General features: G+C 42.1%; 1 long non-coding RNA gene across 3 annotated transcripts in view; it reads left to right on the top strand.

Annotated features, from left to right (window-relative positions):
* Positions 1-21448, top strand: part of LOC137546123 (uncharacterized) — a 125062-nt gene that overhangs the window by 59573 nt on the left and 44041 nt on the right. Inside the window, exons 3-6 of one of the 3 annotated variants that reach the window (XR_011026181.1) lie at positions 7258-7310; positions 7447-7618; positions 7721-7785; positions 17208-17517. This is a non-coding gene — a long non-coding RNA (uncharacterized lncRNA). Of the gene's footprint in view, positions 1-7257; positions 7311-7446; positions 7619-7720; positions 7854-17207; positions 17518-21448 lie in introns of those variants that run through there. The other 2 variants (XR_011026180.1, XR_011026182.1) reach the window with 2 other exon arrangements.

The raw sequence follows: 21448 nt of genomic DNA, 5'->3' as shown, positions 1-21448 counted from the left end.
AGCCGATTTCATTGGCTCCTGGCCCTCTGATCACTGTTATTGGCTCACAGTGATCAGTGTCAGGAGCCAATGAAATCGGCTTCTGACCGGCTCATGAAGCTTTGCTATCAATACTGACAGCAGAGAGAGTGGGACTTAACCACTTCACCACTGAGGGGTTTCACCCCTTGAGCACCAGAGCAATTTTCACCTTTCAGCGCTCCTTCCATTCATTGGTCTATAACTTTATCATTACTTATCACAATTAAATGAACTATATCTTGTTTTTTCCGCCACCAATTAGGCTTTCTTTAGGCGGGACATTATGCCAAGAATTATTTTATTCTAAATATGTTTTAATGGGAAAATAGGAAAAAATGTGGGAAAAAAATCATTATTTTTTAGTTTTCGGCCATTATATTTTTTAAATAATGCATGCTACTGTAATGAAAACCCATGAAATGTATTTGCCCATTTGTCCCGGTTATAAAACCGTTTAAATTATGTCCCTATCACAATGTTTGGCACCAATATTTTATTTGGAAATAAAGGTGGATTTTTTTCAGTTTTACGGCCATCCCTAATTACAAGCCCATAGTTTATAAAGTAACAGTGTTGTACCCTCCTGACATAAAAATTTTAAAAGTTCAGTCCCTAAGGTAACTATTTATGTATTTTTTTTAATTGTACATTTTTTTTTTTTTTTTAATTACAAAAAATAAAATAAAATGGGGAGTGTGGGAGGTAATGAGTTAATTTATTGTGTATAAGTAATGAATTTGTATGTGAAAAATGCTTTAGGGTGTAGTTTTACTATTTGGCCACAAGATGGCAACATTAACTTTTTTTTTAATGCGACCTCCAAGCGTCCTTCCGGACGCTTGGAGGAAGTACTTGGAGGCTGGGTAAGTTTTTTTTTCACAATGATCGCGCTGCTTATCGGCAAAGCAGCGGATCATTGCGGGGCTTAGATCAACGAACGGGAATGGATTTTCCCGTTCATTGATCTCCGGGCGAGCGGCGGGCGGCGTGTTTACCCGTGGGAGTGCGCTCTAGAGCGAGCGGGAGCACGGAAAGTATGGATTTTTCCGTCCCTGGGGGTGAAAGGATGGAAAAGGGGACGGAGAAATTCGTACGGGCGCGGGTAAAGTGGTTAAAGAGGATCTGTATTGTTAAAATCGCACAAAAGTAAACATACCAGTGCGTTAGGGGACATCTCCTATTACCCTCTGTCACAATTTTGCCACTCCCTGCCGCATTAAAAGTAGTCAAAAAACTGTTTTTAAAAGTTTGTTTATAAACAAACAAAATGGCCACCAAAACAGGAAGTAGGTTGATGTACAGTATGTCCACACATAGAATATACATCCATACACAAGCAGGCTGTATACAGCCTTCAGTTTGTATCTCAAGAGATCACTTGTGTGTTTACCTTCTGTCACCTGCAGCTCTCATCCACTGAATACTAGTGACAGGCTGATCGTTTCTTTCTGCAGACAGCTCTGCCTGTGTCTGTAATTCCTCAGCATGTGTCAGCCAGCTCCTTTCACAGCCTAACAGAGGAGGATTTTTATCCAGCTCTCTTCTCTCACTGATAAGAGAGCAGAGATGCTGCTGGCTTATGTAAATAACACACACACTGGAGTGTGCATATAGGGGCCTGGAGAGGGGTGTGCATAACAGATCAGCACGGAAGAATTGGCAGCCTTCCAGACACAGGGCGTCAAGTCCAACAGGGGAAAGCTACATTGATTTATTACAGAGATGGTGATAGTAGAAAGTGCTGCAGTAAGCCAGAGCACATTAGAATAGGTTTAGGAACTTGTAGGATGGTAGAAAAAAGGATGACATTTTTGTTACAGAGTCTCTTTAAGTGACATGAGAGATAGATCCGTGTGACATGACGTCTGTGAGCCTCGATTTCTGTTCAAAATGTCTCTGGTTTGGAAGCGGTTTAAAAGGTTGTATGCTGTTAGGCGGTAAAAGTTTGCATCCTTCGCTTGGACCATAGTAAATCGTAGTGAAGACTGCATATGGCATGTAAATAGTTAGCCTTCGGTCAATAACACATTGGTTTCAATGTGCCTCTCCAATGGAACAAATGCTGGCTTTATTGAATTGTGCTTCGTATAAAACGTTTAATTGTATAATTGCAATTGAATATATGTACCAGTGGTGTAGCTAGAGACCAGGGCCAGTTATAGACTTTTTGCTACCTGAAGCAAACTTGTGAGGATGTGCCCCCTCCCCATTTGGAGTGACCCCACAGCACCCAACAATTTACTCTGCTTCATTTAATGTTCTCACATGACATGCTGCAGCTCAACACACTAGCATACTGGCTGTGAGTCTGTGACAGTGACACACAGTACAAAAATGCTGCCCCTGAAATCTCTGCGTCTGATGCAAATGTTTCACCTTGCTTCATGAGAGAACCGGCCCTGCTAGAGACTATTGGGCCCCATAGCAACATTTTTATGGGGCCCTCAGAATTAGGCACTCTTGAGCAATGCCACCTGCCCCTAACCTATGGATATGAGTTGACTGGGCAATTTACGTTTGTAATTGGACACTGTGTATAGTCCATAGGCACTGAGACAAAGTCAGCGGGTGGAGAAACAAAGTGAACATCAAGTACCACCTGGACCCCCTCCTCTCCAGGGCCTCATAGTAATTCCTTATATTTCTCCTAAATATGTTAAGTACTTAGATTCATCATTCATGGAATATATGCTGCTGTATTCAAACATAATTTATTTTATTTAAATCGCAGTACACCACAGCTACCACTAGATGTCACCTACTATCAAGAAATTGCATAGAGAACCAGTAACCATTGGAAAGTAGCCCTGGTAGGGCAACTTGGAAGTAGTCCTATCCATTTTACCACAGTAACATATTTATAAATAATTAATGCAGATTGGACACATGCTTAACTTAGTTCATATCCCAATCACAAACAAGAATGTTTATCAGAATTATTCTAACAACCTGCATGTAATCAAGGTTGAATAACAAAAATATATCTTCATCTTGGAAGATACACCCTGGAGTTTTATTTGATCAAGATCGAGGTGACAGCTGCCATCTCATTACCTCTTTTGGTCACAAGAGTGTGATTTAGAAGCGTTATTAAGATGCATCTGGGCATGCCAACCTAAATCACCAGTCAGTGGACTGCAGGGGGTCCCGAGCACTATTTGTCTCAGCTCTGCAGTCACAAAGCCAGCTGCTGATTAAAATAAATTGTTAAGATAAATACTACACCTTAATGTTGGTCAGAATTTTCCCTTCTAATTGCCATACTTTGTAAGGTCTAATTTCGTTCCACTAAATTCAACTAAAAACTTTGTTTCCTTTGTTTTTGTTTAGGCTGGTTTCACACTGTAAACCAGCAGTGCAGTGCGTCGCACCCAGCGCACCACACCACCAAACGCAGGCCTTTGGGGAGGGCCGCGTTAGTACACAGTGTTCCCTGTCTGGCCACCAGCCAAGCAGGAAGTGACACGCACATTCGGTCACTTCCTGCTTGTAGGAATACGCTTCCGTGCATGCGAGCTGCAATGTCGCAACACTGTAGTTTTAAAAAAAACCTGCATCACCACAGAGTAACATGACTTCCAGGTCCCCGCTGGTCACGCACAGTAACGTAGTTCTGCGCTAGCGTTATATTAGGCACTTCTGGACCACAACGTGTAAAGTATGGGGGTTACATTAGGCTGCGGTAGCAGTGCATCAATTTGATACACCACACCAGTGTGAAAGGGCCCGTAGCCTTCCGTAGACTGGGGAAGGGTTGGAATGTTTTCTAGTTTTTATTGCGTCTGTGTTTCATTTGGGGGTAATTCTGCTCGTATCCTGTTTTGGGAAACCTCTTTCTCTGGAGCACAAAGGGAACAGATAATCATCCCCTAATCCTGCTGCACACTGCTAACATCGAGTGATGTGTTGGCTTAAAGGGAACCAGAGATGAAAAAATAAAGATTGTATACATACCTGGGGCTTCCTCCAGCCCCATACGCTCTGATTGATCCCACGCCGCCTTCTTCCTCTGCCCCCAGCTATGAGAACCGACTCCCCGCTGTTCCGTCAGTCTGAGCTAGTCTAAGCGTAAGGGAAGTGCGCTGTTTGCGTATCTCTGCAGCAGCTGCCGCTGGAGAGATACGTAGAGGGCGCACTTCTCCTGCGTAGCTGGCTCCGATGACGTCAGCGACGGGAGCCAGTTCTCGTAGATGCAGGCAGCGGTGGATGGCGGCGTGGGATCGATCCGTGCGTATGGGGCTGGAGGAAGCTCCAGGTATGTATAACAGCTTTTTCATTTTCCCAGCTATGGTACATCTCTGGTTCCCTTTAAGAGGGTGATGGATAGTAAAAGAAAAACAAAAGATTTGGCTAGAGGTTTGCTTTGACCAGTAGCATGGAGCAAAACAGACCACCGAAATCAAATCCAAAACCAATCCAGAGTTCTATGTATTCCTGATCTACCCACCCACTGATTCTAGCACTAAGTTACAACATTAATAAAATAGACCTTTTCACAATCCACTGCTCTGACTATATATAATAACGGAGAATGTGTTGCATTATATGGCCATTAAGGACAGAATGCACAGATCAATAATACCATATTTTTTTCTTAGTCTACTCTTCATGTAATATAAGCAGTCCCACCCCCATCTTACAAAGATGGCAAACAATTTAATAAGCTCAGCTGCAGCCATATTAATTCCATGTGTAACATTCATGTCCAGTCATCCCTCTCTTGAATGTACAGCTCCCATGAGCAGCATCTCTCATTTCCCATATGTTGTTCCCCATTTGCAGACAGCCTCCCTTTTCCATTTTCAAGCATGACTTCTATATTCAGCAACCCCTTTTCAATGTCCAGCTCCCCCCTCCACCTTTGAGTTGCATCCGCCCAAGACTAAGGCCTATGTGGCCTTCCCAGTATTTCAACACTTCTAATATTATCATTAAAAACATATATTTGCATTTTCACATGGACTGCAGTAGTGTTCATTTGCAGTGGCAGTTTGCTGTGAAACATATGAGTATAGTATCAGTACTGTATCCTGCACAATGGGAGAGTGTACGAGGCCTTCAATAATGTGTTGATGCCCACTGCCCATTCTTAGTACAATGAGCAGGCTGGATATGTCCTAGTCATGCAGCATCTAATTCTAATTTCATCTGAGTGGACCTAAAAATATTCTGGCACTAGCAGGCAAAACAATACAAATATATGCATTTCAACTGCTTATACAGCTGTTTGGCCAGAGTTCCTCCTTAAGGCCTAATTCTGAATATGAAAGTCAAGGCAAGTGATTTAAAGGTCATGAATTTTTATGTCCTTGACTTTATAAAAGAGCCATGCTCTTAGGAAATTATAGAATCCCTTTTATTAATGGCCCAAAGTACATGTGTACAGCAGTGATATATGTAACAAGTGAATTCTATATTGTTGCCATTGTGTTTGCCTCTCATTATACATTCTGGTGGTGTATACAAACCTGCAATACAATGCAAGCTATATGGACTGCTCAAGCAGTTATCCCCTGCTTAGGATGCCATTAGGTCTGTTTCTATCTATCAACTGAGATGTAACTTGAAATGGATTTCGCTAATGGTTGTGTAACTCAGAATTTATGTCATTAAATGATATGTATATATGTCATTTAGTGACATGTAATTTGAAATCATCATTCATTTATATGTGGCTCTAGATGTAGGTCACTCGGTGTGCAGTTACCACTGCATAAGCATGCCAGTCAGAGGCAGGAGGGATCTACATCCAAATTAATGTCACTGACACTTTTAATTTTGCCACAGCAGTGTTCCCTGTGATGTGCGTCTCATGAGGAAATAATTACTTTGTTTACCTGTACAATACACGCAATTCCCAGCATTGCATCGGTGGCATTGTAAAAGCCACTGGCATTCATTCTGTATGAAGAACCATTAAAGGTAAGTAAATGTTTTGAACAGTTGCTATTGGGTAAGATATCCCTATTGGGAGACTTATCTCCAGCTTTATGAGCAACTGGAAAATTCTGGAAATGATTTTCTGTCCTCATACCAGCTGTCGCCCAAGCAGGAACACCAGAAGCAATACAAACTTGGTAATGTATCAGCCCTTCTTTCCTCAAAGATGAGCAACTAACCGGTTTGGCCTGGATTTCTTCTCTCAAGTTTACTAAAAAAAAAAAATTGTAGCAAACTTTTTATATGAAAGTTTTATGAATTTCAAACTTTTTCCATCACAGATCGTTAAAGTAAGATGAATAGTGAATGGTCACGTAGAAACTGGCACACAGAGCTGGCAGTGCCGTCTTCAGAGATTGATGGCGTAATTCTGTTAGATCAGGACATGTTAGATGTTAAAGGGATTACCATTGATGCCATCTTAGAAAAACAATTGTAAAATATTGTGACAGACCTACATCCCACTGCCCTTCAGCATGATCTATTTCCATCTCACTGTGGCACTGTGCCTACATTGTGGCCCCGGAGAAGCAGCAGTCATACATACTTTGCTTTCTGATGGATCAGAAAACCATTGATTACATATTAGAGAAAAGAAAAGTTTTTTTTATCTGTGTACAAATCACCTGCTAACACATTAAAATCTAGCTTCATGTAAATACCTTTTTTAAGAACAAGGATTGTTTTAATTTTGCTATTGGACAGCGTTGAAAGGGGTTAGAATCTCTTCTGGGTTTTTTTTTTTGAATGATTATTATTTTTGGTGTCCACCTATGGGAGAGGGTGTCCCTTACTTTCTGGCCAGGAAAGGGGTGAATTCATTAAATGTCATTTCAAAAGAAAAACAATGTTTTACTGATATTCCAGGCAGGTAGCACATGTTGCGATATTAGCTCCCTACAAACTGAACACCGTGTAGTGGATACACCCCAAGATGTGGGTACATCTCTGTGTGGACAACCAAACTGTTTTTTTTGTTGTTGTTTTTTTTCAAACGTATTTTTTTTTTTTTTATTTGGAAAGTTTTTATTGCCGTCCTTCATTTTTAGTCTCTGGAACCCCCAGGATTCCTATTTAAGCCATGGAGAAAAAACCCTTCCCAACAGAGAGTAGTAAAATTCCTAAACAGGTTCCATACAGAAATAATCACTCTGACAATTTTAACTTAGGAGGGGGCAACATAAGCCATATGTTTTTCTAATGCAATACGGGGGCCTATTTAATGAGACTAAAAGAGGTATCTAAATCCATATTGTAATTTTAAAGGTATTATTTTTATTTTCCTATTCATTGCAGACAAGCCAGGATCATCCAGAAAGTAAAAGCCATTTGCTTTTATCTGCCACAAGGTATTCTTTGTGTGTAAGTTATCTTGCATCTGTCAGGTTAACCTCCTCACTTCCTGTACCATTTGTCTTGAACTGCAGAATGCCAGTAACTGTTCGTTCAGCAGCATTAACATGAAGCCCTCCTCAATTCCTTCAGTACATAGGTGGGGAGTGTGATGCTACTACAACAAAAGAATTGGAATAGCATGATGGGGGCGCAAGAGGCCGGGCTGCGCATGCTCAATACTGCAGGGACTGATAGTGACTGATCGGTGCCAGGAGGATGGCGTGGGAGCCAATGACCTAAAGAGGACTGGTGGAAGCCCCAGGTAAATATAAATGTTTTAGTAAATTTCCTCTCCGCTTTCCTTTAAAACATTCTGTTTTCCTTGTAAGCAAAACTCTAATCATCTTTGCCCTCGTTTTCACAGGACGTTCGGTAGTGTAGTGAAATAATTGGTGTTACTTGCTGGATGCAGGGATAAGCAATTCCAAGGTGATGCTTTCCACCAATCTTGATAATTGAATTCTGTAACATCTTATGAAGGCCAGCTTATACTACAGGTATCCCTTTCGGTAAATGTTCTGTTTCTCTCTACCATTCATACTAATATAATATTTCACTTTATCTCTATAATAAATAAACAGTGCTTCCACTGTACTGGGGTCCTTTAAATGCTCTCCTCACTGCTCCCACTGTCCTGGGGTCCTTTAAATGCTCTCCTCACTGCTCCCACTGTCCTGGGCTCCTGATAAGGGGGCTGAAAAGTAACAGTACAGTATACTGTGTTACACTACATGACAAAGGCCATTAGACTCTGGAACTGCTGTGGCATTCAACACTACTTCCACCCTCCTGGGGTCCCTCCAGGTTATTACTGTTTGTCTAAGAGGCTTACTGCTGCCAGGGCTGGTTCTCTCATGAAGCAAGGTGAAACATTTGCATCAGGGGCAGTGTGTTTATACTAACTGCATGCAATCAGAGTATAAGGAGAAGGTAGAGTAGAGTGAGGTGAAGAGGTCATCATTGGGGAAAAGCAGCTTGTTGTGCTGTGTGAGGAGGCTGACAGTGAGTGAGGAGGGGGAGGCAGGAGACCAGCAGTGTTTCATTTGAATTGCACAGCAGAAGGGGAGGAGGTGGCCCTGCTTTCCTGACTGAGGAGGAATGGGGTGACTGAGACTGAGCAGTTTGTTTGTCTCAGACTCACAGCCAGCCAGTGTGCTTTTGTGTTGAGCTGCAGAATGTCATGTGAGAACATTAAATGAATCAGACTAAATTGTCAGGTGCTGTGCGATCATTCCAAATCGGGAAGGGAGGGGGTGTGCATGCTCACAAGTTTGCCTCAGGCAGCAAAAAGTCTAGCACTGGCCCTGACTGCTGCTTGAACTGATAAAAAAAGAGCTGCTGCAACTAGTTCATGGTATTTATATAGTGTGGGTTATAGTACTGAATTAGCTAGGCCTATTTTTAACATTTAGTCTCAAGCAACCAGAAAGCACACTTATCCGGCATCAGCTGATCCCTGTCAGTACCGGATAACCGAGGCTCTACTGTATGTGTGTGTAAACACTGTATGTTTTGGGAATTTTACAGTTTTTATCATAGTGCTCCTTGAATACACTCAGGCTGCGCCTGGAGAAGACCTTTCTACAGCATCATAGCTTATGAAGTAATTGGCATCAATAAGCGGGCTGAGGACCACTATAATGGTATAGACTGACAAGCTCAAAAAGATGCAACTAGTTTATGTTTTTTTGTATTATGAAATTGATCTTGTGCATGGACTGGCTCAAGCCTACTAGCCAAAGCTCCTTTCACATTACTATTGACTAAAATGAGAAACGAGGCATATTTTCTGTGATATTGCCAGTAAAACAAGACAAATCGCTTCAAGCAAATCCACAATAGGGAAAACACAGCTTCAAGGGTAGCTGGAATTTAAAGCATGCCTGAAGTGAAAAAGATCTTCTGCTATAATGAAGTGTATGTGTAGTATGGATAAGTAATAGAACATAGTAGCGAAGAAAAGAGTTTCATATTTTTATTAGCTTTGTTTATAACATTGCATCATACCGTTACAGTTTTAAAACCACAGTTACAGTTTTTTATGCTATAAAACAAAGCAGAAATCATGAGCCTTTGAACTTTCCTGCCGTAAAACCTTATCTCAAGCTGTCTCTCACTGTTGGCTGTTTAAGTGCATCAGAAAACCGGACTGTATTAGACCCAGTAGGTCGAAACGTTCAGAGAAGCTCTTTAGCATAGATAACAACTGAAGTTTTTCAACTCTTCTTGTACTGGAAGCAATGAGACTTTTTTTTTTGCTACTAATGTTCTATGTCTTAGCTTTACTACATATACAAATCGTTATCTCATATGTTTATTTTCACTTCAGGTTTGCTTTAATGGACACCAGAGCTGAACTAAGTAGGAGAAACATATTTACTCTCTTCTGTCCCCCTCCTACCTAAATCCCCCCCGGCAGCCTCTTCCAGATCGGGCGTGTTGGGCATTAGTGAGCAGGCGTTGGTCTGACTGTGCGCGTCCTACAATGCGCGGCTGGGAGCGCACTGCACATGCTCAGAGTGCTCCTGGGTGCAGGCGCGCGATCTAGGATGTGAGCAGCCGGCTAACGCCTGTGCACTATTGCCCAACCCACCCTACCTGGAAGAGGCTGCCTGGGGGCATTTAGGTAGGAAAGTAGGGGGACAGAGGAAAGCGGTGTGCATCGGGACAGCTTGCAGTACATGCCTGCCCCCCCCCCCTCCTTGTTAGTTCAGCTCTGGTTTTCTTTAAAAACCATATAAGACATCTTGAGCATGGCGATCTGTATTGTGGTCACACAAGTCCATTCTCATAGTTACATAGTTACATAGTTATTTTGGTTGAAAAAAGACATACGTCCATCGAGTTCAACCAGTATAAAGTACAACACCAGCCTGCTCCCTCACATATCCCTGTTGATCCAGAGGAAGGCGAAAAAACCCTTACAAGGCATGGTCCAATTAGCCCCTAAAGGGAAAAATTCCTTCCCGACTCCAGATGGCAATCAGATAAAATCCCTGGATCAACATCATTAGGCATTACCTAGTAATTGTAGCCATGGATGTCTTTCAACGCAAGGAAAGCATCTAAGCCCCCTTTAAATGCAGGTATAGAGTTTGCCATAACGACTTCCTGTGGCAATGCATTCCACATCTTAATCACTCTTACTGTAAAGAACCCTTTCCTAAATAAATGGCTAAAACGTTTTTCCTCCATGCGCAGATCATGTCCTCTAGTCCTTTGAGAAGGCCTAGGGACAAAAAGCTCATCCGCCAAGGTATTATATTGCCCTCTGATGTATTTATACATGTTAATTAGATCCCCTCTAAGGCGTCTTTTCTCTAGACTAAATAAACCCAGTTTATCTAACCTTTCTTGATAAGTGAGACCTTCCATCCCACGCATCAATTTTGTTGCTCGTCTCTGCACCTGCTCTAAAACTGCAATATCTTTTTTGTAATGTGGTGCCCAGAACTGAATTCCATATTCCAGATGTGGCCTTACTAGAGAGTTAAACAGGGGCAATATTATGCTAGCATCTCGAGTTTTTATTTCCCTTTTAATGCATCCCAAAATTTTGTTAGCTTTAGCTGCAGCTGCTTGGCATTGAGTACGATTATTTAACTTGTTGTCAATGAGTACTCCTAAGTCCTTCTCCAAGTTTGATGTCCCCAACTGTATCCCATTTATTTTGTATGGTGCTAGACCATTAGTACGTCCAAAATGCATGACCTTACATTTGTCAACATTGAATTTCATCTGCCATGTATGTGCCCATATAGCCATCCTGTCCAGATCCTGTTGCAATATGACACTATCTTCCTGAGAGTTAATGATTCTGCACAATTTTGTATCATCTGCAAAAATAGCAACATTGCTCACTACTGCATCTACTAGGTCATTAATAAATAAATTGAAGAGCACTGGACCCAGAACAGACCCCTGTGGGACCCCACTGCTAACAGTCTTCTCTTTTACTTTGATCTTCTAAACCTATAGAGTGGGAAAGATCATGGCCTAAGTACGGATCTAAAACCATCATGAATATAAGACTTTACCGTAACCACTGAATAGACCTCTGCAGCACCATCCATTAAATGTTTCATACCCTGTACAAAAGCCTTAGAACACAGTGAGACACGTAGCAAAAGCCAGATGCGTCAGAAGCTGTCTTCTCTTCTCACTCTTGTCATTTGCCATGCTCATTGCTTGTCCTCTTCCTCCCATTGTCTCTCATTGCTTACCGGACAGAGTGAGATGTGAATGGGGCACTGATAGCTGCCCCCTTCGCACTGGACATTTAAACAGCACAAGAAAGGATGCTGTCAATTAAAGGCGTAGAAGTCAAAGTTTCGGCATGCCTGGCTGAATTGGATGAAACATTTAGAAAGGCCGGCTGATGTTTGGAACCAGTCAGCAGAGTTGACAGTAATTGTGTGAATTAAGCTTTACGTCCACGTGCAGCCACAATGGAAACAGATGTGTGGAGGCACGGATTTCACAGTTAGTACTTTATGTAATCTTCAGAATTTTATTTATTGCCTCGTAGAACAGCGCTATAATGACTGCAGAATAATTCACTGATGGATTTTGTGAAGGAGCCCGCAGACACATTGGGGTGTAGGAAGCACACAGCAATTGTACTGGTACTTAATGCACAAATACTGCGGCCCTTTTTATACAAGAAATGCGCACATTGTATAAATAGTGAGGCTTATGCTATCTGTGTAATGCAGAATATGTTACTTGCATAAGAACTGGATTAATTGCCATGCGCTAGCAGTGCACAGCAATTCTACCACTGCTCCATGATTATACCTCATTGACTCTAATATTGGCGAAACCTTTTCTCTTTGCACTAGAATGAGACCGCTTTTTGCTAAATTGGACTTTTGCTGGATCCCCTTTAGCATTTTGTTCAGTAGAGGCATTAGATGATGATGTTTTGACAACATCAGATGGACTATAGGGGCACTGTGACATGACTCTAGAAGACATCCTTCAAGCACCTCATCTAAGCAAAATCTAGTGGATGAAAAATACATTTTCAATTTACAGCTAGATGTTGTGCAGCAGAGCCAGGACAAGGCCCTCTAACACCCAAGGCTGAGACACCAAAGTGCGCCCCTCCATCCCTCCCACCCCAGCTGTCATACACTGATTGCTATTAGACTAAGAGGCGCCCCTTGGCCCTCAACAACCCCAACACCTTCATCTCTAGTTATCTGGCTTGCAGTCACTGCCATGTATCCCCTTTTCTTATTTCTCTCTGCTTCAAACACAATAGGGGAATGATAGCTGAGTGGGTTGTGCGCCCCCTCCAACGCTGCACCCTGATGCTGGAGCCTCTCTCGCCTCTTCCTCGGCCCTCCCCTGTTGTGCAGTAAATACTATTATTATTTAGATATCGATTTGGCACTCCCATCAATTTGATTACCAATGAGGACATCGATCAGGAAGACTGACTGTATGAAAGTCTGGCCATTGATCAGCCCATGTGTACTAGGCCTCATTCCCTTAGACTGTAAGCTTGTATGTGCATGGCTCTCTTTCCTACTGTTTCTTGGTACTGCTGCCTGTCAGTTTAATGTTCAATCTACAAGTAGGTCTACAGAACTGAATATTTTGCCCACTTTCCTTGTTTGTGTGTGTTCTGTGTGTACCATCTTAATTGTGCACTGGCATAGAAGATAAATTAATAAAAACACAACAGTAGTAATAACACACAGTGGCAAAACCTGCCAATGGCAACTACAGTGTCAGAGGTGCAAGAAGGGGATGGGGAGCAGTTTGTTAATGATTACCACTATTCAAGGTATCTATAGAAGTGATTATTATGAGCACAGGACCAATAGAGAGCTAATAGTGCAGCTGAGGAAAGCCCTTTTGGGGCCCCGATGCGGTCGCTACCTCTGCACCCCCTATTGCTACGCCCCTGATAACACATCTATATCACCTCAGAAATAGTGCTGCTTTCTAATACAGAGCTCAGAGTATAGTGCAGGAAATGAGGTCTGTCTGAAATCAAGCCTCTCCCATCCCCCAGAATGTCTTGAAAAAAGGCACTAATATTCAGATGCACTGCACTATGGGAGGCTGACATGTCTATTGTTTTTTCAGGCAGTGGGATTGAAGGTTGTTCTCTTTTTTTTTGGGGGGGGGGGGGGGGTTATGTTAAGGAATTTCATCTTTACAAGGTTTGATGTATATTCCGTAATCTTTATCATCTGTGAATCTGGAGATCTGCATTACTGGAATGTTTGTACTTGTCAGACTCCCTTCTTCACGTACTGCAGTGTACGTGTAAAGACGGCCACACACCATACAATTTTTTTTAAATATGTGTTCAATTCAAGAATAGCAATCAATTTTTTCTGACTGATTAAAACATCTGACCAATGTACCACACACCTATTTTCAATTTTTCCCCAATCATGAATAAAATAATAGAAAGTTCAGAAAAAATTGAATGGAACTGTACATCAGGTAATTGACATCACACACCATACAATTATTGATCAAGTTGGTCTGAAATTTCCAACATGTCCAATCTCCCCCAAAAAAAAAAGAAAAGAAAAGGGGGACAACCAATTGAAATTATCAAATTGGTGAAAATTTGGATCTTTTAATTGTATGGTGTGTGGCCACCTTAAGAGTCAGTACAGCAGACTGAAAAACAGGCATTAAACAATGACAGTTCTTCCTGCAGCAGTTGAAAAAGTTTGGAAAGTTTTCCGGAGCTCATGACTTGCTTCTACTCTGAGACCATCGAGTCAATTCTATGATCTTTCTTCATTGTATGGTACACAAGGGCTTCCGCGAGCGACAGATACAAGCTACAGAGAATCATAAATGCAGCAGAAAGTATCCTTGGTACCCCTCTCCCAACACTCCACCAGACTTCGCTCTGGGTCCATCAGGATAGCAAAAGACTCCTCTCACCGGGCAACCACTTCCTTGAACCTCTCCCATCACTGATAAGGGTCACCAAAACTAGACACAGAAGCTCCTTCTTTCCCCAAGCTGTTCAAATCCTGAATCTATGCTCCCCATGAACTAGTGCCCCAACCTGCCATGGTGCCCCATATCTGCCACCTAGGCTGTATACTCTGTTTCCCCCCCTTGTACTATAACTACCTCCTTCATACTACAATGTATGTCTTTATCTTCTACTGTCCTGGACTGCTGAGCCTCTCTGTGCCAAAAATAATTCCATGTACTACCCTCTGTACTTTGCGAAATAAACCTGATTCTGATTCCGAATTGTCAGGTGTAGGGCGGGGAGGTCTAGAAATTTCACCTTGCGTGTAAACAGGAATTTCTAAGCGCCATGCACTTAATTTAAGGGGTTTACAAATATAGAAGACAGTACAGTCGTCAACACTTTTGCCTTGCAGCAAGTGTGAATCTTGGCCAAGGGTCTATCTGCATGGAATGTGTATGTGTATCTTGTGCTGACATATGTTACATAAATGTGGTATTCTACATGTCCCTTGGATAGCATTTTTCTTATCACACTGAAAAGTAAAGTGCAACTCCAAGATGTATAAAATTAACATAACATTTGTATAAGTTCAAAACTATTATCATCTAATTAACTTATTTAAATTACTTGCACAATAATATTGTAGTCTACAATTTGTAGATTTGTGTTTTACAAGTGAAATAAGAAAAACAATGTTTTCATTAACTTAGTTTCTCATAGTTTAATCCGCTTTCCTCTTTTTCCTACCCCATGTCTCCTTCTCTCTCTTTCTTCTGTAACCTTACAAATGGCTGTTTGTTATCCTACCGACCAGGGGAGCCTCTAGCCATTTTGTCACTCCAGGCGTGAAAACTTTTGGCAACACCCCCCCCCCCCCCCACCCCATGGTGCCCATTGCTTAAAAAAGTTGTGGTGGCTGAAGGAGGCACACAGGGGACCGAAGGAGGCACAATGGGGGACAGAAAAAAGCACAAAGGGGGCAGAAGGAAGCACTGGGAGACAGTAGGAGGCACAAAGGGGGCAGAAGTATGCACAAAGGGGAACTGAAAGAGGCACAAAAGAAGGACAGAAGACGGCAGAGGGGGATGTAAGGAGGCACAGGGAGACAGAAGGAGGCAAAGGGGGACAGAGGAAGGTGCAGGGGACAGAGGTGGCACATGGGGACTGAAAAGGCACATGGAGACAGAAGGAGGCACAAAGGGAGACAGAAGGAGGCACAGGAGGACAGAAGAAGGCAGAGTGGGACTGAAGGAGGAACAGGGGGCATAGGTAGCACAAGAGGACAAATAAAGGCAAAAGGACATAAGGAGGCACAGGGGGATAGAAGGAGGCACAAAGGGGCACAGAAGGAGGCAGAGGTGGCACAGGTCGACAGAAGGAGGCACAAGGAGACAGAAGGAGGAACAATCGGAGAAAGAAGGACAAACGGGGTCAGACAAGGCACAAGGGACTAAAGGCGGCACAAGGAAACAAAAGGAGGCACAAAAGGGACAGAATGAGGCACAAAGGGGGAAAGAAGGATGCACAAGGCAAAGAGGTGGCAATTGCTTGCAACTTACGCTAAGTAGATGCAGCAGAAGTAAGTAATAGAATAACCACGGGGCGGGGCTTAGTCATGGGGGTGGGTCTTAATTTTGGGCGTGGCTTAATCCCGCAACATGGCGCCCCCCAGGAGTAATGGCACTCCAGGCAATGGCCTGTACTGCCTATGCCTAGAGGCTCCCCTGCTACCGACAGCTTCAAGCAAGTTGGAGATAAAATACCACACATCTCACTTGTTTTACTGCATGTTATCCATTATGAATTGACATTTAAGAGGTATTTATCTCACAAGCCTGTAATTTTAGTTTTCTACGTGGTAATAGTTTTTGTGAATTGACATTTGAGAAGATGATTGGTAAAATCTCTTGTTCTTTGCTTTATCTCATGCTGCAATACTTTGTGAATTGATCCCAACTGCTGTACTTCGTTTTACAGAGCAACTTTACTGAATGTAACTTTATGATTAAAATTGCTTATGTATTACAATATTCATTTATAAATGAGTCAATGTGTGCCCATTGTAAAAGCTTTCCTCTACTTAATTTACATTCTTAGATTTATCAAAGGTCTTCTTGACTGCTGGCAAAGAGTATCAGTGTGGAACGTTTGCTTATTGTGCGTTCCAAACTGACCAGAAACAACACCTGGGCCCATGTGCAATTCACTTTTTCTCCTTAGTTTTCTACAACTGGATATTTTAATACTTGTCAATAAAATGCCTTTTAAACCCCCAACAAGCAAGATAATGCACAAAATAATTTTGATAGTGCTTTTTCTACTACGTTTGGTAATTTTTTAAATTTTTAAATGCTGAAAAATTATTTTAAAGAGAAGTTGAAAAATTATCACCAAGGAGAAAACTCAGGTGAAAAAGTGAATTGCATATGGGCCCTGGTCTCCCAGAGTGCTCTGGGGCAAAATGTTGATGAACTAAATAGCCAAGGCTTAACATCGTTGGGAGGGTGGGGCAACATAACAATATACTGTACAGCAATATATACATATAGGAGATGTTTCTGATGCTGAAACCAGGATAATATATGTAAAATTGGGTATCCTGAATAATGTACTAAATGTTACTATATGTTCTTGCAAGACCTCTTTAAGTCTTAATAGATATAATAAAACTATGTATAAAGTAGCAGGAAATAATGATCATTTGTGGGCTAAAATTGCTTTTTACTTCTCAGAAATATTTTTCTAATCGGTTTCTATGGCGTAAAGAAAACAATTAAAAAGTTAACAAGTCAGTGAATTCAGTTTAAGAATTAGTGGTAGGTTTGGTGATGATTCAGGATGAGTGAGGCTTTTATCTACTGCCATAACATCTTCCCTGCTATTTCAGCCTCCAGAGTGGTCCTGCTACTGAAAGACCCCACTGGCATCATTCATACACTGCATTGCCTTGCTAAGCCTGATCTAACAGCAGTGGGTACATTATAGAGCAAATGGTGTCATGATCACAATTTGTCAGAAGTGGAGAGAGTGTCAATAAAAGTGCACAAGGCTTTGCTCTGATACTCACCAGTCCTGCTGGCCTGAAGAATACATGAAACTGTGAGGTACATACAATGCATGCTCCCCACAGGGATATACTGGCAGCTCTGCAAAGCAAGGATTCCACAACTAACCTACACAAACGCCTAGAGAAAATACAGACGGCTCTAACCTGTACTTCTGATAACTAGTGTTTTTACCCACGGCATTAAAAGAGAACGCTTTGTATTTTTAATATCATTTCTTGCTCATTTTAGTCCTTTTTATTTTTCGGTCAAAGTTAAATAGCATTGGGCTCTAATCACAATAAGCAGTTTGGTGAAATAATTTTGGAGGTAAAATAACTCATGCGGCATTTTACACTTTGTTTTCCAAATTCACAAAGGTTTTCCCCCATGAGGCAAAAGTTCAGTAATTTACCAGCCTTCTAGCAGGGCAGCAGGCAGGCAGGAAACTGCGTGTGTGGCTCAGAGGGGCTAGAGAAAATTACCGAACACTTTTGGCCGGTAAATGAAGTACGGAAATCCTTGTGAATTGACATTTCCTGAGGTGATTTACCTCACTCGTCGGGAACTGTGATTTTCTGTGCGTTAATAGGTTTAGTGAATTGTAACTTGGGAAGGTGATCGGTAAAATCAGCTGTTTTGAGCTAATGTCACCAGGTCATAGCGGACCATAGTGAGGAATACTAAAAGATTAGTGACAGTTTATGGCCATTTTTTTTTTACTCTCGTGTCTTTAAACAATATCACTGTATGTAATTTTTTATATCCTCTTCTGCTGCTGATGTCCCTGTGACCGCGTAGGAGATCTCACTACACAGCATACAGCTGCTGAGCACAGTCCCTTCTGCTGCTCTACCCTTTGCTGACATGGATACCCTAGAAGTTCCTCGCAACATCATTGGTTACGCTGCATCATGTGACATGGGGAGTGTAATGCAATCAGATCCTTCCAATCGCATTATGCAGAGTAATCTTTAGTCTTTTATGAGTGGACCAAACATGAGTAGACAACAGTGAAACGGTGACAGGCAGCAGTGAAACCATCAAATGCTATAATAAATATTCCTATCTTTTACATTATACGCTGGTAAACTGATGCGTTTTAACGTTCCATAGCAATGCATTGTGAAAAAGCTTTCAGTTAAAATGTGTATAATGGGGGAAACATGGTCATCACCCTGCACATCAGTTGTCCATTTAGACAACAACCCCTCACCAGGCAGGATGACTTTTTTTTAAGTATCCCAGGGTTTTCTTTCATATTTAAACATTTGCAAAGTAAGTTGAATATTTTACTGTCTCTAATCAGTGGCAGCCTATTAAGTGTCCCAGACTTAAAATACATGAACTTTTGACCTTTTTATATCTCTCTACTGAGCTCAGAAGTTGAATTCTGCCAGGAAAACTTTTATGGCTGTAATTTGCTTATCAGTGATGTTTACTATATTCCCGATAAGACAGAAGCTGTCTTTTCCATGCCTAGAAATTAACTCTTTCAGGCAGCAAAATAAAACAAGTAAAACAACCTGGTTATGAATATGTTTTGTACTGTACATACACGTTTATATCTTCATGTCACATATCGCCTCAAGTACACTTTAAGCCTGTTTCTATCCTTCAATCTTCCTCACCCTTATATCCCCCCTACGACAATATACTGTATACACTTATCGATAAGCAGCATGGTCACCTGACCCCCACTGCTCACTGTATTGATGTGGAGATTGGCAGGCTTCCCTTCATACTCTATAAACCCTGCTGCTGGAAATGTATCCTTCACAGTTCAGGTGTCCTTTAAAATGGACCTGAACTCTTGCACAGGACAGAAGGAAAACATACAGAAATGCACCCAGTATGCATTTAGGCCTGGTGCACACCAAAACCCGCTAGCAGATCCGCAAAATGCCAGCAGATTTTGAAACGCCTTTTCTTATTTTTCTGAAGCGTTTCAGGTAGCATTTTGCGGTTTTGGGTAGCGGTTTTTGTGCAGCAGAATTCAGATATTGTTACTGAACAGCTTCTGTAACAAAAACGACTGCAAAACAGCTCTGAACTGGCGTGTTTCAGAGCGGTTTGCGTATTTCCTATACTTTACATTGGAGGCAGAAACGCCTCCGCAATCCAAAAAATGCCTCACCCCGGGAGTATGCGTTTAAGCAAAACGCCTCCCTCTCTGGTGTGACCCACCCCATTGAAATACATTACCCTAGCGTAAAGCCTAAAAACTCGTTCGGTGTGTACCAGCCCTTAGAGAGTTTAGCCTGTCTAATTATCCCTCATCTGTGCCTAATCACAAGTTGTAATTTGATCTCTCCCCTGTGTCACATGACTGCCACGGCAGAGATGGCAGATAAGCTCACTTGAAAGCACAGGATGTTAACAATATGTCTGCTTCCATCAATCAGGAAGTAGACAGTGCAGATTAATTTTGGGATTTTAATCAGCTGTAACAAAGAAATGTTTTTAGTTTTAAAGCTTATGGTGCTGTTGTATATATTGTAGAGAAGACAGGAAGTTTCTGAGTTCAGACTTCTTTTGCCCACAACCTTTTTTGTTGTTGTTTGTTTTAAAGAGATGCAATTGACATTTAGTGTCCGTTTTCCCTGTCCAAATGTATACATATAATATCATACTTCGGAATAAGATTGGTAACAAAATAGAGATACAATAATAATCACTAACAAGGGGTCTTGGTTTAGTACATATATTTCAGATTAGTTGGGCGATACAATATTTAATTTGAACAAGACAAAGGAGCTCAACTATCTCAGTCCAGCCGTAGGATTCGGCTTGTGAGAGGGTACGTCATTCATCATATGCTGTACCCCACACCCACCAGCAGAGGGCACACGCATCCTTTTTATCTATCCTTCAGTAACCTAATTGCACTAGTCAGCAATGCGATGTAATTAGTTTTTATGTATATATTATTTGATCATGGAAATATTCTCTTCTTACCAAATAGTACATGAAGCATGTGATATGTGTTAAAAGAGTTAATTCCGTATTATCTCTTAGAGTGCATCCCGCATTCTTTCTTCCATTATTGTTGCAGCCACTGAAAATGCAGGCAATGTAAGCAATGTTAAATCTAATTTTTCTGTGCAAAACCTAATTAGCCATTTAAAAAAAAAGGTTAACGCCAGCGCCTGAGACGGTTTTTGTTTAATAATCCCATTACTGACGGCTCATCATGTATAAAATGGTGCAGTAGGATGCAAAATTCCCACTTGTTTAAGTGTATCTTGAAGAAAATGTATAGAAAAATCTTGTGCAGCAGAGGAGAGAGCGGAGGAGAGGGGCTCACCTGAACTGTAAGTAGCCTATGCTGTGTGTATGCTGCCTTCCTCTCTGCTGCAGCTCCACTGGGCTCTCTACTGACACTAACCCTTGGAGAATACAGGGGCTGGAGAGACATGGACCAGCGCAGGTTCTGCTCACAGATCCCCCTGTATCAATCTACTATCCCCCCATCCCTGGAGACCCCCAGCCTGCCTGGCACTAATATCCCCTACATCCTGCATACACCTCACTGCTGGGCTCTGCACTGACACTAACCCTTCCTTGGAGAATACAGGGGCTGGAGACATGGACCAGGTTCTGCTCATAGATCCCCCTGTACCATTGTACTTGTCCCCCCAGCCTGCCTGGCACTAATATCCCCTGCATCCTGCATACACCTCACTACTAAGCTCACTGACACTAACCCTTCCTTGGAGAATACAGGGGCTGGAGACATGGACCAGGTTCTGCTCATAGATCCCCCTGTACCATTGTGCTTGTCCCCCCAGCCTGCCTGGCACTAATATTCCCTGCATCCTGCATACACCTCACTACTAAGCTCACTGACACTAACCCTTCCTTGGAGAATACAGGGGCTGGAGACATGGACCAGGTTCTGCTCATAGATCCCCCTGTACCATTGTGCTTGTCCCCCCAGCCTGCCTGGCACTAATATTCCCTGCATCCTGCATACACCTCACTACTAAGCTCACTGACACTAACCCTTCCTTGGAGAATACAGGGGCTGGATACATGGACCAGGTTCTGCTCATAGATTCCCCTGTACTATTGTTCTTTCCTC

This window comes from Hyperolius riggenbachi, chromosome 1 (genome assembly GCF_040937935.1).
Source record: "Hyperolius riggenbachi isolate aHypRig1 chromosome 1, aHypRig1.pri, whole genome shotgun sequence".
In the NCBI taxonomy this organism is placed as follows: Eukaryota; Metazoa; Chordata; class Amphibia; order Anura; family Hyperoliidae; genus Hyperolius; species Hyperolius riggenbachi.
Note: the sequence above shows the minus strand (reverse complement) of the source record. Positions and strands in the feature narration are given on the sequence as shown.